General features: G+C 38.4%; 1 long non-coding RNA gene across 1 annotated transcript; it reads left to right on the top strand.

Moving 5' to 3' along the window:
• The first annotated feature begins 310 nt into the window (after positions 1-310).
• LOC118988903 (uncharacterized) lies at positions 311-17,064 on the top strand. Its single transcript, XR_005066867.1, has 3 exons — positions 311-322; positions 8,027-8,030; positions 16,921-17,064. It is a non-coding gene; the product is annotated as an uncharacterized LOC118988903 (long non-coding RNA).

Raw genomic sequence — 17,064 nt, 5'->3', positions numbered from 1 at the left:
TCTGTAGATTGCTTTGTAGCTCACACTGGGTAGTCCCAGGGCAGAACACAGGTGGTGACTGACCCTGAAGTACACCACTCAGGAAACACCAGAGCCTGCACACCCAGTGGACAGCTACAGAACACATCAGAGCACCACCACCCTGCCCTGGCACAGCTGATCCTCCATGGAGGGCAGGTGCTGGTGGTCAGTAGTCATAGCCAGTCCTTGTAGCTGACAGGACTATATATATTCCACCCATAAACCTGCTAATAGCAAAAAAGGCTAAACTACAAGAGGAGGGTGTACCCAGCCCAAATGAAGGGCACAACCCGAGTACCCAGTTTGGGTGATAGGGAAGTCTGTGCCACTGGACCCTACAAGCCACACTGTTAAGACAGGGAGTCAGTCCTGGCTGGTGTAGCTCAGTGGATTGAGTGTGGACCTGCGAACCAGACGATCGCGGTTCGATTCCCAGTCAGGGCACATGCTTGGGTTGCAGGCCAGTTTCCGGCAGGGGCCAGTTCCCTGCAGGGGATGCACCAGAAGCAACCATACATTGATGTTTTCCTTTCTCTCTCCTTCCCTTCCCCTCTAAAGATAAATAAGTAAAATATTAAAAAAAAAAGACAGGGAGTCATAGTGGCTCTACTAGTATACAGAAACAAACACTGGGAGGCTGCCAAAATGAAGAGACAAAGAAACATGGCCCAACTGGAAGAACAAATCAATACTCCAGAAAAAGAACTAAACAAAGTGGAGATGAGGAATCTAGCAGATGCAGAATTCAAAACATTATAAGGATGCTCCAGGAACTCAGTGAGTACTTCAACAGCATTAAAAAAGAGGCAGGCAGAAATGAAATATACCAATGAAAATGAACAATTTACAAGGAATCAACAGAGTGGATGAAGCCAAGAATCAAATCAATGATATGAAACATAAGGAAACAAAAACAAAAACAACAAGAAAAAAGAAATTTAAAAAATGAGGATAGTATAAGAATCCTTTGGGTCAACATCAAGTAAACCAACATTCCCATTGTAGGGCTTCCAGAAAGAGAAGCGAAAGCAAGAAATTGGGAATCCATTTTAAAAAATAATGAAAGAAAAATTCCTGCCCTGGCTGGTGTGGCTCAGTGGATTTAGTGCTGGCCTGTGAACCAAAGGGTCACCAATTTGATTCCCAGTCTAGGGCACATGCCTGGGTTTCAGACTGAGGGCATGTGAGAGGCAACCACACATTGATGTTTCTCTCCCTCTCTTTCTCTCTCTCATCTATCATTTCTTCTCATCTCTCTAATAGAATCTTTTTAAAAAATAAAAATTTCCCTAATATGGTGAAGGAAATAGACATGTGAGTCCAGGAAGCACAGAGTTCCAAACAAGAGGGATATAAACAGGTCCACACCAAGATACTTCATTAAGTAAAATGCTAAAGGTTAAAGATAATGAGATAATCTAAAACCAGCAAGAGAAAAGAAGTTAGTTACCTACAGGGGAGTTCCCATAAGGCTGTCAGCTGATTTCTCGAAAGAAACTTTTCAGGCTAGAAGGGATTGGTAAGAAATATTTAAAGTCATGAAAAGCAGGTACCTACAGCCAAGATTGCTCTACCCAGTGAAGATATCATTTAGAATCAGAGGGCAGATAAAGAGCTTCCCAGACAAGAAAAAAATAAAGGAATTCGTCATCACTAAACCATTCTTATATGGAATATTAAAGAAACTTATTTTAAAAAAAGAATGTCAAAACTATGAATAATGAAATGGCAATAAGCACATACCTATCAATAATGGAATCTAAAAATGAATTAAGCAAGCAAGAAGAACAGAGACAATCATGGATACAGAGAGTGTTTTGATGGTTACCAGATGGAAGGGGATGTGGGGGAATGGGTGGAGAGGTGAGGGGATTAAGAAGTATAAATTGGTAGTCACAGAATAGCCATGTAAATAAAGTACAGTATAGGAAATGGAGCAGCCAAAGAACCTATACACAAGACCCATGGGCATGAACAAAGGTGTGGGGATTGCCTGAGGGGGATGGGGAGTGGGAGAGGTGAAGGGGGGAAATAGGACAACTATAGCAGCACAATCAATAAAGTATTTTTAAAAAGTAAGAAAAGAACAATGACAAATTGAATTTTATGGTGACCAATGTGTCTGAGTTTGACTAGTACTTTCCCAGTTTTGGCACTGAAAGTTCCACATCCTGGATAACCCCTCAGCACCACATATATTGGCATTAGTGTGGTTAGGATAGTGAGGGCATGAAACCATATCTAATGAGAAACACAAGGGAGGAAAGTCTCATGGACTATCATATGCACGAAGAGTTGGCCAACAGGAAAGCCCTAGATCTAATGGCTAAAATTTACAGAGAGGCAGATTTTGGCTCAAAACTGAACATTCGTAGCATGACATTCTCCTATGGTATGATGGGCTGCCTTGACCAGCAGGGGGTTCACTTTCCCAGAAATATTTAAGCAGCTGCTGAGGGGGCACCTAGAGGAGAAGTTTTATAAGAAATCCATGCATCAACAAAAATCTGGGTTACATCAGTTGTTCTCAAATGGTAGTCTGCACACCAATGTCAGGACAGTGTCTCCAGCGTAGTCAAGGAAGTTATCAAGAATTCAGATTCTTGGGTTGTCTTCTTGAAATCCTGATCAGCCAGGTTATAGATGGGGCCCAAGAACCAAAATGTCTTTTCTTTTTTCATAACTCTCATCTGAGGACATGTTTCTTTTCATTACTTTTAGAAAAAAGGGAAGTGGGGCGGGGAGGGAAAGAGAGAGAAACATCAGTGTGGGAGAGAAACATTGATTGGTTGCCTCCTGGGATGCACCCAGGCCAGGGACCAAACCTGCAACCTAGGTAAGTGCCCTGATTAGCAATCAAACCTGTGACCTTTTTGGTTTATGAGACAATTCTCTAACCAACTGAACCACACTAGCCAGGGCTCTTTTCTTTTTTAATTAAACTTCTAATTTTTAGATAATTATAGATTCACGTACAGTTATAAAAGGAACAGAGAGCCTTGTACTCTTTACCCAGTTTCTCCCAATTGTAATGTCTTGCAAAAAGGATTTCAGCCAGGCTGTGGACATTGATACAGAACTTTTTCATCGATATAAGGACCCCTCATAGTGCCCTTTTTTGACCACTGTCACCCACTCCTTAACTGCTAGAAACTGCTTCTGTTTTCCATATCTATAATTTTATCATTTCAAGAATATTATATAAGTTGAATCATACAATATGTAACCTTCTTGGATTTTTTTTTACTCAACACAAAGCTCTGTAAATTCATACAGGTTGTTTGTTGTATGTATCAACAGTTTCTTTCTTTTTAGATTTTGCTGAGTCATATTCTATGGCATAGTTTGCCACAGTATATTTAACTACTTACCTGGTGAAGGACATTTTTCTACTTTGGGGCTATTCTTGATAAAGCAGCTGTAAACATTCAGGTTTCTACGTGCATATTAAGCCTTGCACGTTCACTTGATTTGGGATAGGTGCCCAGAAGTGTAATTGCTGGGTCATATGGTAATTGCATGTTTAGTTTTCCAAGAAACTACCGTACTGTTTTACAGTCCCACCAGCAATGTATAAGTGGTCTAGTTTTTCTGCATTCTTGCCAGAATTTGGCATTGTCACTATTTTAATTTAAGCCATTTTGATAGATGTGCAGTAATAACTCATCATGGTTTTAATTTACACATCCCCAAAGGTTAATAATGTTGAACATGTTTTATGTGCCTACTTGACATCTGTATACTTTCTTTAGTTAAATATCTGTTCATGTTTTTTGTTCATTTACTAATTAGTTTCTTGGTTATTTTGCCATTGAGTTTTTAAAATATAGGGTTTGGCAGAAGTAAAGCCTGCCTGAGTGTGGTTGGTAGGGTAATATTAGGGTATAATGATTTATAGTTTTAATTTGAACATTTTAGATGAAATGTTCAATTACATAAGTATGCTGTGCTTGACTGTGACATTATGTTACAGGATTACATGCTTGTGATTTTGTAATAAAAGTGAGCTATTATTTGCGCTCTATATTCTAGCTACTAGTCCTTTGTTGGAAATGTGGTTTGCAAATATTTTCTCCTAGTCTGCAGCTTGTCTTTCCATTTTTTTTAAACAAGGTCTTTAAAGCATAGAGCAAAATTTTTCCATTTTGATAAAAGTTTCATATATTAGTTTTACTTTTATGAATCATATTGTTGATGTTGTGTCTAAGAATGCTTTGCTTAGCTGTAGATCCTGAAGATTGCCTCCTACTTTTTTGTCCTAAAAGTTTTGTAGTTTTACATTGTACATTTAAGGCTGTGATTATTTTTTTTCTTTTTAGATTTTATTTATTTATCTTTAGATGGGAGGGGAAGGGAAGGAGAGGGAGAGAAATATCAATGTATGGTTGCCTCTCATGCGTCCCGCACTGGGAACTGGCCTGCAACCCAGGCATGTGCCCTGCCTGGGAATTGAACCGCGATCTTTTGGTTCACAGGCCCTCACTCAATCCACTGAGCTACACCAGCCAGGAAAGCTGTGATTCTTTATGAGTTAATTTTTATATAAAGTATGAGGTTTAGGTTTAGGTTCATTTTATTGCCTCTGGATATCTAATTGCTTCAGCACCTTTTGTTGAAAAGACTATCTTTCCTCCATTGAATTGCTTTTGAAACTTTGTCAAAAATTAGTTGGGCATACTTGGGTTGATTTGATTCTGGATTTCCTGTTCTGTTCTATTTATGTATGTTTCCCACTCACCAATACTACTTAGTCTTGATTACTGTAACTGTATCATAAGTCTTGAAACCAAGTGAAATGGTTCCTCCTATTGTATTCTTGTTACAGTTTTTTTAGTGGTTGCTCTAAGTATTACATTATATATGTAATCTTATGTTGAGACTTTCTATTTTTACTTGTTTCGAATATATTCATAAACTGCTTGAATTTTTATAATGGCTTAAAAATACTTGTCAGATAATCCTAACATTTCTGTCATCTGGGTGTTGGCATCTATAGATTGTCCTTTTCCATTTAATTTGAGATCTTTCTGGTTCATGGTATGATAAGTGATTTTAAATAGAAACCTGGACATTTTGAGTACTATGTTAGGAGATCTTAAATTTTACTCTGGATCTTACTTAAATCTTTTGTTTTATCTGGCTTTCTCTGATGCCAGTCTGGCAGAGGAAAAGAGGGTACCTCATATTGCTGGCTGGAGATAGACCTCTAGGTATCTCCCTCAGCCTATGTTGACACCCAAATGGGGTGTTGGGGAGTGCCACATCCTCTTCTAACCATGTTGTCTGACAAGGTCCGGGCATGGAGGACTCAAGTTCAAGGAATTCGTCTCCATGGAAGAGAATGTGGCATCCAAATTGGGTTAACAATGGACTGTTTTATTTTAATTATTTTACTCTTGCTACTGAATATAGGCATTGTACTGTACTTACTTATTCCTGTGAAAATCACCCAAGAGGAAGGGACAGTTCAGGGGGAAACATTAGTATTCCCCACAGAACTGCCTGAAGGATGGAAAAATCCCCTCTAATGAAATAGCCTCTGATTGTCTCAAAGTTGTTAGAGTAATAGCCCCTCCTTTACCTTGAATAGGAATATATATCAATTAGAATTAGACAGGCTAAGAAATAAGATAAGCTGGTTAGCTATTAAGCACGTAGAAACAATTACCAAGGAGTTAGAGTCCATAGTACATAAAGAAACATTTTAGACAAAAAGATAGATAGCTAAGTTAGACATCACAAAGGCTTATAATGAATTTCCTAACCTCTGCTCAGTCTAGCGTACATTTTGCCCCATGACAAACTCTGAGAACTTTAATAAACAATAAGACATTTGAACTCTGTACATACAGCTACTTCTAATTGTCTGATTAATGGCTCTCCTGGTCAAAACAATCTTTGTTTAATATAACTGAATCTATGGGAACTTTCGTACTTTTCCTGGTTACCTTTGTATTGATTTTTTCTGCTTAACTGATCATGCTATGCACCTGCAAATGTTAATCACTACCAAAAATGAAAATATAAAAAACTGCTTGTACTTGGAATAAACAGAACAGAGCTTCACTGTCCTTTGAGGCATGTTGTCGTCTGTTACCCACTGCCGACGCCTTACCCACCTTTCAGGAACCCCTGGGCCCTGCTGCAGCTGGACCACGGCAGGGGAGAATCCTCAATACTGCTGGTTGAAGATGAGAGTTCCAGCTCCCCACTAAGCTTTCCCTGGCTAAGAGGCACAGTAGTGTCTCATTACTGCTTTCCACATGGCTCTCATTGGCACCAAGAAGGAACTAGTCTTCTTATTGCTAATGTAAGTCCTGACCCTCCTCTAGCCGTACTCTAACACCACCATAATATAGGGGTGCAGAAGGGGGTGCCTCATTACTGCTTGGGTGGCCTGGCAGTCAGACTCCACATGGAGTTCTACTAATACCATGGAGATGTCTTCAAACTGCTTATCCCTGTAGGGATGAAAGTCCTGGAATTCTGCTCAGTTTTTCTGACACCATCCCAGTGGTGGGGTTAGGATGTCACTTTACAGCATTGCCTGAGTGGAATTCTAGGCTCCCCACTAGGCATTTGCTGGTGCGAGTCATGGTGGGGACACGTTCTTTTGTGTCATGTTGGATGATAGGGTAGTTAGTGCCTGGAAGGTTTTTCTTTTGCTAGGACTCACTTTTCCTGCTCCTTTAGCTAAGGAGAGTAGCCTGTATAGGAGCTTTTTATTTATAGCTATTGACATTTCCAGGTTGTTGGCTTCTGGGATATATAGGCATGCATATATATACTTACCCCATGTTGGTTTTTTGAGGTTCTAAGTCCCTAGCCAGACTGCCTTCTTTTCTCAACTTCTCAGAGCCTTCTTATGCTTATTTTTCATATAATGTCAAATCTTAGGGGGGAGGGGTTTGAAGCTCATAGTTGAGTTCAGGGTAGGACCACTAAACGAGGTAATGGTGAAGCTGGTTTCAGCTCTGCGATGCATATTCTGGTCCTGGATCAGGGGTTTTTAGGTGAGACCTTTCAGGCCATTAGGTGTTCTCCAATTTACCCAGTTGATTGCTGAACCACTTCCCACATACAATGCTCCCTCCTCCCAGAGTCCTGTGGTTTTCTGTTAGAAATGTGGGCAGCTATTGCAAATGGCATTATTACCAACCTCTTTAAGCCACATACCAAGGTGTTCAATTGGGAGTTGGTCCTCTGTTTGGAAAAACTGAGTTCCTGTAAATCAGAAGAAACCTAAACTTACAGCACTGAATTTCCTAACAGCAGTTCAGCAAAATTATTTTGAATCTTAGACTGGAATCTCTCTCCCTATTGTTAACATCTCCACATCTTAGATTTTCCTCAGTTGACATTTTTTGCCTTTTAGATAGATGATTAAAGATGAGCCTTGCCATTGTTTCTGTTTAGAAGTCAGAAATAGATCTGTTAAAACCAATGTTCACTATCAAAATTTTGGATTTAGTATCTATAAATATGTATAGGGATGGCTAATTCTCCTCTATCCTGTTAGGTACTCTGGCTGAATCTGTGAAATAAACTGAGGAAAGACAGATTAACAGGAGAACAGGCACATAAATTTATATGATGTTACCAGTTTTCTGTGACTCTGGGGGTTTCATAGAGAGAAGAGAAAGTCCACAAAGAAACAGCTAGGCTTGGAGGATTTTATGTCATTTAGGCAAAGGAGGATAAATTTAAATAGGAGGAATGAGACAAAGGAAAAGATTTTTGAGCTTGTAGGGGTGGCAAATTGTAGGAAGACAAATACATGAGAGGAAACTAATGATGAGCAAAGGGAAACTATTAAGGTTTGTTTGTGTAGACTCTTACTTGGTTCCATCTCATCTTTGGTTATAAGGTACAGGAAATAGAGTGGAAGGGATACCTTTGCAAGGGGAATTTGTGATCTGTTTCCAGGTAGACGAGGGGACAGCAGAAAGCTCATCCTGTCTGTTCTTTTTCAGTTGCCTTCAGCTCAAAATAATCCTTAGGCCAGAGAGGTATGTTTTTGGGTGGCATGATCTGTTTCCTGACATTTATTATTACCTTCATATTATTACTACCTGTATTCATTATTACTACCCATATTCATACCCTCAAATATAATGATCTGTATGATAATAATGTTCTTTTGAGAATTAGAAGAGTGGAAATAGAGTTGACCCTTGAACAATGAGAGAGTTGGGGGCACTGGGCCCCTGCACAGTGAAAAATCTACGTGTAACTTTTCACTCCCCCAGAACTTAACTACTAATAGCCTACTGTAACTGGAAGCTTTACCAATAACATAAGCAGTTGATTAACACATATTTTGTATGTTATATGTGTTATATACACTATTGTTACAGAAAGTAAGCTAGAGAACAGAAAATGTTACTAAGAAAACCATATGAAAGCAAATACATTTAAGGTATTGAAAAAAATCTGTATGTAGTGGACCTGTGTGGTTCAAACTCATGCATTGTTCAGGGCTAATTGTAATAGCAATTTTTTTCTCCACTGAGAGAAAAAACAGCAATTTTTATTGGTATAAAAAATTTAAAAAGGTACTGTAATCATATTTTATAGAGGAAGAAGCTAATGTTATATAGACTATTGTGAACAAAAGACTGTCAAAATCTATGGTAAAATTTTATAAGAATTTGAACCAAATTTTTGAGGGCATGCCCAGAATCAAGATCTCGATAGATTGAGAAAATTCTCTGGAGAATGGCAGTTCCAGTCTTTTTTATGTACTTTGAATTAAAGGAGAACAATGTAAGGAAGGTACATGAAATCTATTGGTAGTAGATTAAGAATGCAGGAGAAAGCAAAGCAGGCTCTTTCATATTTCATAAAAAGCAAAATAGAGAGCAACATTGGTGGGTACAGGACAGGTAATAATTCACACAGCACAAAGATGGTATGCAGTGAGGAAGATAATAACGAGGGGTTCTTTGTTCTCCAACTCTGGTGGTCTTTCTTTTTTCCTTTTTTGAAAATTAATTATTGTATTATCTTCCATACACACAACTGTAAACCTACTTTTCCCCCACCCTGTATAAACCATTTTTTCCTTTTTTTAAATTGAATTTATTCAGGTGACATTGGTTAATAAAATTATGTAGGTTTCAAATGTACAATTCTATAATACATCTTTTTCTTGTGTTTTCCTTGCCTGAGGAGATATATCAGAAAAAATATTGCTATGAGAAATGTCCCACATTTTACTGCCTAAATTTTCTTGTATAATTTTTGTGGTTTCAAGTTTAATGTTTAAATCTTTAATCCATTTTGAGTTTGTCCTTGTGTATGGTGTTAAGAAGGTGATCTAGTTTCATTTTATTTTGCATGTCTGTCCAGTTTTTCCAACACTGTTTATGGAATAGACTATCTTTACCCCATTGTGTGTTCTTGCCTCCTTTGTCAAATATTAATTGACTATAAAGTTGTGGGTTTATTTTGGGGTTCTTTATTCTGTTTCATTGATTTAGATGTCTGTTTTTTATTCCAGTACCATAGTGTTTTAATTATTATTGCCTTGTAGAGTAATTTGATATTAGGTAACATGATCAAGATTGCTCTGGCTATCTGGGGTCTTTTATAGTTTCATATAAATTTTTGGAATATTTGTTCCAGTTCTGTGAAACACACCATTGGTATATTGACAGGAATTGCATTGAGCCCATAGATTGCTTTGGGTAGTATGAACATTTTAATGTTAATTCTCCCTATCTGTAAACATGGTATATATGTTTACTTGTTTGTACCTTCCTCAGTTCTTTCTTTAGTGTCTTGTAATTTTCTGACTACAGGTCTTTTACATCCTTGGTTACATTTATTCCTAGGTATTGTATTCTTTTTGAAGCAGTTGTGATTGGAACTGTTTTCTTAGTTTCCCTTACTGTTAGTTCATTATTAGTATATGCAGGATGTATATTAAAAATGCAGGATATTAATTTTGTATTCTGCTTCTTTAGTGAATTCATTCATCAGTCTAGTAGTTTTTTTGGTGGAATCTGTAGGGTTCTCTAAATAGAGTATCATGTCACCTGCAAATAATGACATTTTTATTCTTCCTTTCCAATTTGGAAGCCTTTTATTTCTTCATCTTCACCTTTTATTTCTTCAAGTGGCTAGAAATTCCAATACTATGTTGATTAAAAGTGGTAAAAGCAGACTTCTGCCAAGATGGAGGCATAGGTGGAAACACTGTGCCTTCTCCACAACCAAGTTTGAATACAACAAAGGTTTGGAGAAACAAAGACACAGCCAAAGGACAGAAAATTGAATTATATGGAAGTCCGACTACATCTAACCGTTCAACGGGGACGGTAGGTAGGAGGGGCGGAGCCAGCAGCGGAGCAGGGTCGGGCAGGACAGGTCCCCTGACCCAGGCGCACAGGCAGCCCGGAACCAGTTGGGGTGCGGGACAGACTGACCATGGTCGTACATTCGCGCACAGTGAGACGGACCATGCAGGCCCCAGGGGGCGAGGGCTGACGGCGGTGGCACACTCGCGTGCAGTGGGCCCTGTGAAAGCAGCAGCTGTGGCACTGGTGAGGGCCGCGGTGGCAGGCAGCAGACTGGACTCCATAGTCCCTCTTTGACCCCACCCCCACATACAACGTCACAACCCAGTCACTGAGTTGCCCTGCGCTAGTGAACACCTTAAGGCTCCGATCCTGCTACGGAACAGGCACAAACAGCCCAAAAGATGGCGCAAGAAGAACTCAAAGTCCCAGAGCCAATAACTCTCAGCAACAGAGAAATTGCCAGCCTCTCAGAAGCACAATTCAAGACACTGTTTATCAGGATGCTAACAGACTGGTTGATTATAGTCACAAATTAGAGGAACATATGAAAGCTAAACTAATTGAAATGAAGGGAGATGTCCAGGAAACCAATAGTGATGGAAAGGAAACTGGGACTCAAATCAATGGAATGGACCAGAAGGAAGAACAAAACATCCCACCAGAAAGGAAGGAAGAAATGAGAATTCAAAAAAATGAGGAGAGGCTTAGGAACCTCCAGGACATCTTTAAACGTTCCAACATCCAAATTATAGGGGTACCAGAAGGGGGAAAGAAACAGCCACAAGTGGAAAACTTATTTGAACAAATAATAAAGGAGAACTTCCCCAGTCTGGCAAAGGAAATAGACTTCCAGGAAACCCAGGAAGCTCAGAGAGTCGCAAAGAAGTTGGGCCCAAGAAGGAACACACCAAGGCACATCATCATTACATTAGCCAAGATTAAAATGAAGTAGAGAATCCTAGAAGCAGCAAGAGATAAGGGGACAGTCACCTACAAAGGAGTTCCCATCAGACTGTCAGCAGATTTCTCAAAAGAGACCTTACAGGCAAGAAGGGGCTGGAAAGAAGTATTCCATGTCATGAAATCCAAAGACCTACAGCCAAGATTGCTTTATCCAGCAAAACTTTCATTTAGAATGGAAGGACAGATAAAGTGCTTCTCAGATAAGGTCAAGTTCAAGGAGTTCATCATCACCAAGCCCTTGTTATATGAAATGCTAAAGGGACTTATATAAGAAAAAGAAGATGAAAAATATTAACAGTGAAAGGACAGCAAACTCACGGTTATAAACAACCACACCTAAAACAAAAGCAAACCAAGAGGACAGCTAGATCAGGAGTGAAACCATAGAAATGAAGAACGCATGGAGGGTTAGCAACAGGGGAGTGGGAGGAGGAGAAGAGGGGAGAAGGAACAGAAAATAGCATAGATGGTAGGTAGAAAATAGATAGGGGGGAGGGCGAGAATAGTGGGGGAAATATAGAATCCAAAGAACTTGAGACACGTGGTTATAAACTAAGGGGGGGAGAATGGTGGGGGAGGGAGTGTGCGGGGGGAGGGGAATGAAGGAGAGAATAGAACAACTGTAATGGTATAATCAATAAAATATATTTTAAAAAAAGAGTGGTAAAAGCAGACTTCCCTATGTTGTTTCCATTCTTAAAGGAAATGCTTCTAGTTTTTGCCATTGAATGTGATGTTGGCGATAGGTTTGTCATATATGGCCTTTATTATGTTGAAGTGTGTTTCCTCTTTTCCCACTTTGCTGAGAGTTTTTATTATAAATGGATGCTGGATTTTAGCAAATGCCTTTTTTGCATCTTTTGATATGATTATGTAGTTTCTCCTTCATTTCATTTGTGTAGTGTATCACATTTATTGATTTGTGGATATTGTGTCAACTTGCATTTTGGGAATAAATTTCTTTCATCATGGTATATCTTTTTCATGTATTGCTAGATGTGGTTTGCTAACAGTTTGTTGAGGATTTTAGTATCTATGTTCATAAGGGATATTGGCCTATAATTTTCTTTTTTGTAATGTCTTCATCTGGTTTTGGAATTGGGCTAATGCTGACTTCATAAAATGACCATGGGAGGCTTACCTCCTCTTGAACTTTTTGGAATAGTTTGAGAAGGATAGGTGTTAGTTCTTCTTTGGATGTGTGATAAAATTCACCAGTGAAGCCATCTAGTCTGTGACTTTTGTTTGTAGGAAATTTTTGATTACTGCTTCAATTTCATTAATTCAAATTGGTCTATTTAGGTTTTCTGATTTTTTCTGATTCTTCTTTTGGAAGATTGTATGTTTCTAGGTACTTATCTGTTTCATCCAGGTTGCCCAATTTGTTGGCATATAGTCATTTGTAATTTCTTTTTGCAACCCTGTGTCAGTTGTTATTTCTCTTTTATTTCCAATTTGATTTATTTGGGTTTTCCTTCTCTCTCTCTCTCTCTCTCTCTCTCTCTCTATATATATATATATATATATATATATATATATATATATTTCTCTCAATGAGTCTGATTAGATGTTAGTCAATCTTGTTTATCTTTTCAAAGAACTGAGCTCTGCTGGTCTTGTGCTTTGGTGTCTGTGATTGTGCCTTCAAGGGGTCTAGAAAAGAAAATTATTCTGAGATGTCAAGGGTATGTATATTATTCTAGATGCATAAGAACAATGGAAAGGGCTCACCTAAAGTAAAAACTGACCTTTGCTAAGGAACTTAGAGGCCTGGGATGTGACTACCTATGGCTTGCTGTATAGAACAAGAGCAGAGTGGAATTTCTGGATACCTTTGGCAATCCATTATGGCATTATTGTCAACCATGACAGTTATGTGAAGTGCTGTGTCAAGGCTGAGGTATAATGGGAATAATGGGAATGCTCTCAAGAAAGCCCCAGAATGCCCCAAACCACAAGTCTGGAAACTTGGATAAGGAATCCCTCTGGACACTGATATAAGTAGGACTCCCACCTTTGGTGGTCTGTAAGAACTCAGAGCTCTGACCACCCAACCTCAAGCCTGGCGGTATCATGAGTTATGCTTGGAGCCCTGCTGGACTTCCACTCCACCAGACACACGCTGCCACTGTAGCCACCTGGTGAAAGACCAATGCCCACCTCTCCACCTACAGACACTACCAGTGATTAGGACTTTGTGCTAGACACTTGCTTGGCTTGCTTATATCATGTAAACTCCTTCTCTCTATGTGTAACCTGCATGTGAATCTATTGGTTTATTGGGGAGGTCTCCTCTAATAAATCTGGCATTGTAAAAAGACACAAACATGTATGAGTGACTTCTTTTGAGGATACTCCCTTGCCCAGTTAGGAATTTGTGATCAGACCATCCTGCATTGTTACTTTGGTCACTGAGCTTGTCAGGCCTGCCATGTGACCCCCCTGAATTTGTCAAGTTTATTACATAACCCCCTTTTCATTCATACTATAAAACATTACAGTTATGATAATCAGTATTGTTTAAGTACAGCAAAAGTTTCTTTGTGCCTGTCTGATGTGGTCATTGACTAGAATGTAAGAAAATGTTTAGTAACTGCTCCTTGACTGTCATGATTATATTGTCAAATACCATGACTGCCATGACTCTATAATGACAATCTTAAGGAAAGTTAAGAACATATTTATGAGCTTTGTGTTTTGAACTAAAAATTGTCTGCTAGAAATCCTGTTCTTGGGAAACTTTGAAAAAATTTTAGTATTTGAGACTAAAAAGTTCTAGAAAACAAAATGGGATAATCAAGATCAAAGGAAGAAAATTATCTCTTTATTGAGATATTCACCAAATGTGTTATTTAACGAGTTCCTGGAGTTTTCATATGAACCAGTGGCATGGTGCTTATTTTTAAGACAACAATAATTACTGAAAGTACATTAAGTACAAAACACGGTGCTAGGCCCTTAAAGAATATGAGATATAGATACTCCCTTCGGGTGCTTAAAATCAAGCGATGCAGGGCATAGATCCATGGAAAATTAAACAATAATAGCAGCTAGGGTTCAAAGGAAGGCAATACTGTAAGGCAACATGATTAGTTGCCAAAGGAGTTAATTATACTGAAAATATCTATGGAAGTTTTGAGGAGGAAGAGTCACTTCAGATTGGAGCTTTACAGAGACAGTGACAACTGAACTAAGTCTTGAATGGTAGGAGGGATATGGATAAATGGAGGTGAAGGAGGATGAACGTTTAAAGCCTTGAGATTCTTTCTGTTAGTTTCTTTTAAAAGAAGCTGTTTGGGCAATTTATGTGGATGATCTGAGCTATCCATGACCAAGCATACTGACATCAGCTTAAAACTCTTCTCTGTGCTTCATTCTTTTCTTTTCTTTTTTTTTTTTTTTTGTTCCTTAAATGGTCAGCAGATTGACATGGGTTGGGGGAAGAGAGCGGTAGTCAAGAAATGGAAAAGGATCAGAGAATAAAGAAAATCCTCCTGGGATACCTGATAGTGATTATGTTTAATTTTACATCTCAACATGGATCAGTGTTGAAACAGACCCTACTCACAACATACAATTTACAGCCAATTTAAAACCTAATGATTATCCCTTTTCTATCAAGAGTAACATGTTTTAAAAAGGACTGTAGTGCCTATGCAGGATTGTGACAACTAGAGCCAAAGGGTATTGAAAGAGAAATTGCTCCAGCATGCCTGGTGATGAGACTAAATGACGAAGATAGAGGGTAATCACTTATCATTTACAATTGCAGTAAACAAATTCACAAGAAAAAAATAGGCCTGACACCTGGGCAATTAAATTCTTAATAATGAATTAGTGATTACACTTGACTGTACTGAATGTGTTGAACACAATAAAGTCCATTTTTATCTAAGTTGCTGATGGTACTTCTCTTTAAGCTATTAAATTCAAAGATGCAGTTTGTCCCCAGGAAATCAAGCATCCTCCCCACCTTCCGAGTTCTCTACTCCATGCTGGCTGAGTTTTTATTCTAAACACTTGCTTTAGCATTTTGGAGAATCTTCTTCTCAACAGGATGTTGGTATCTGAGCAGAGAAGAAAATTGTTCTATTTCCAACTCAAGGGTGGTTGTATTTACATAAGCTCCTCTTTCATTTAAATCTATCTTAATCCTCAAGGATTTAGTAGTTGAAATGCAAAATGCATTTTTTTTAATAAATGAAAAAAACATAAGAGACAACAAATAGTACAGAGGAAGAATTTTAACAAATCACCCCCACTTTTTTATTTTTATGTTGTCTTTCTTAAAAGTGATGCGGTTTCAAGATATTTGTATTTTCCCAATAGAAAGTTGAAATAGATAATACACACACACACACACACACACACACACACACATATATATATATATATATATATATATATATATATATAACATAAAGGAATGAGGAATGAAATAAAAATCTATATGTATATATATATATATATATATATATACATAACACAAAGGAATGAGGTTCAGATGAAATGAATAATTTCATCTGAAAGCACAGTGAAATCATTTTAATCTTACTTTTCTACCTTTAAGTTCAAGATCATTCTGAAAAAAAAAATTCAGTTTGATGGCTGAGTTGACAGGCAACTAGTCTACATTATGACTCCAACAAAGACATCAAACCATAGTTAATTATTAACTGAATGGGTTTTAGGGGCATGGCCAATGTAGTTTTTTTCTTCCAAGAGTAATGTGCAAGACTTTATTCTGCATGTTGAATAGCTTAGTTAATTGAAAGTTCTTAAAAATTTCTTCCCTGGTGAGGTACTACCATATTTTTTGAACTAAAAGACACACCTAAGTTTCAGAGGAGGAAAATAGGAAAAATTTTTTTGAAGCAAAAAATGTGGTAAAATATTTAATAACATAAATAACATAATATTTCACCAATATAAATGTAAAGAGAACTCAACAGCAGCATTAACAGTCATTATTTCTCTCAAATTGGGGAGGGGAAGTGCATCTTATATTTCAAAAAATACGGTAATTGCCCCCCAGTTCTGCACCAGAGGACCTGCTAACAGAACAGAGACAAAAATCAAAAGCTCCTGGTTTGCATCTATCTCTAAACTTATTTGTTTTTTCATTTAATTGAGCCAAATTTTTTTTGAAGAATGTGTGGACTATAATTTGATTTAGTTTTTTGCACAGTATCACCAATATCCTTATTTGCACAAAATTTTCTTTGTAATATTTTTTTCTTCCATACATAGGGTGCTCTGTTTAAGTACTGTAAACGAAAAAGGGCTATGTAATAACCTGACAAACTCAGGGGGCCTACATGGCAGCACTGACGATGAGCTCAGTTGTTGACAGGAGAGACCTGGCTCTTCTTGCTGAGGCATGTGAAAAATTACAGATCAGCAAATCTATGAGCATGTAATCAGTTTATTAGTGATCGTTCCCATGGAAGACAACGGGACTGGGTAGAGTCCAGGGCAAAAGACAAAGAAAGTTTCAGGGCAAAACAGGGCAGCATAAGTAAGAGCAGCTGAAGACCAGGGTGGCAAGCCTCAGGGCAGCCTGAGGCCGGGTGGCCAGAGGCCCAGTGGCCAGAGAGCCAAGAACCCCAAGAGTTCCCAGAGCCGTTGAAAGAGAGCCAGCTCCTTTGTTCTGAAGACTTATATAGTTGGTGGGATAGGAGGAAAAAAGTTACGTATTGATTAAGAGGTAAATGTGGTGCCAGCTTTCCTGGGGAGACATGACTACCCAGACTTAGGTGTGTGTGGGGGTCTGTTA

This window comes from Sturnira hondurensis, unplaced genomic scaffold (assembly GCF_014824575.4).
Source record: "Sturnira hondurensis isolate 20B ecotype Veracruz unplaced genomic scaffold, ASM1482457v3 Scaffold0006413, whole genome shotgun sequence".
Classification (NCBI taxonomy): Eukaryota; Metazoa; Chordata; class Mammalia; order Chiroptera; family Phyllostomidae; genus Sturnira; species Sturnira hondurensis.
This window is presented reverse-complemented; position numbering and strand designations above follow the sequence as displayed.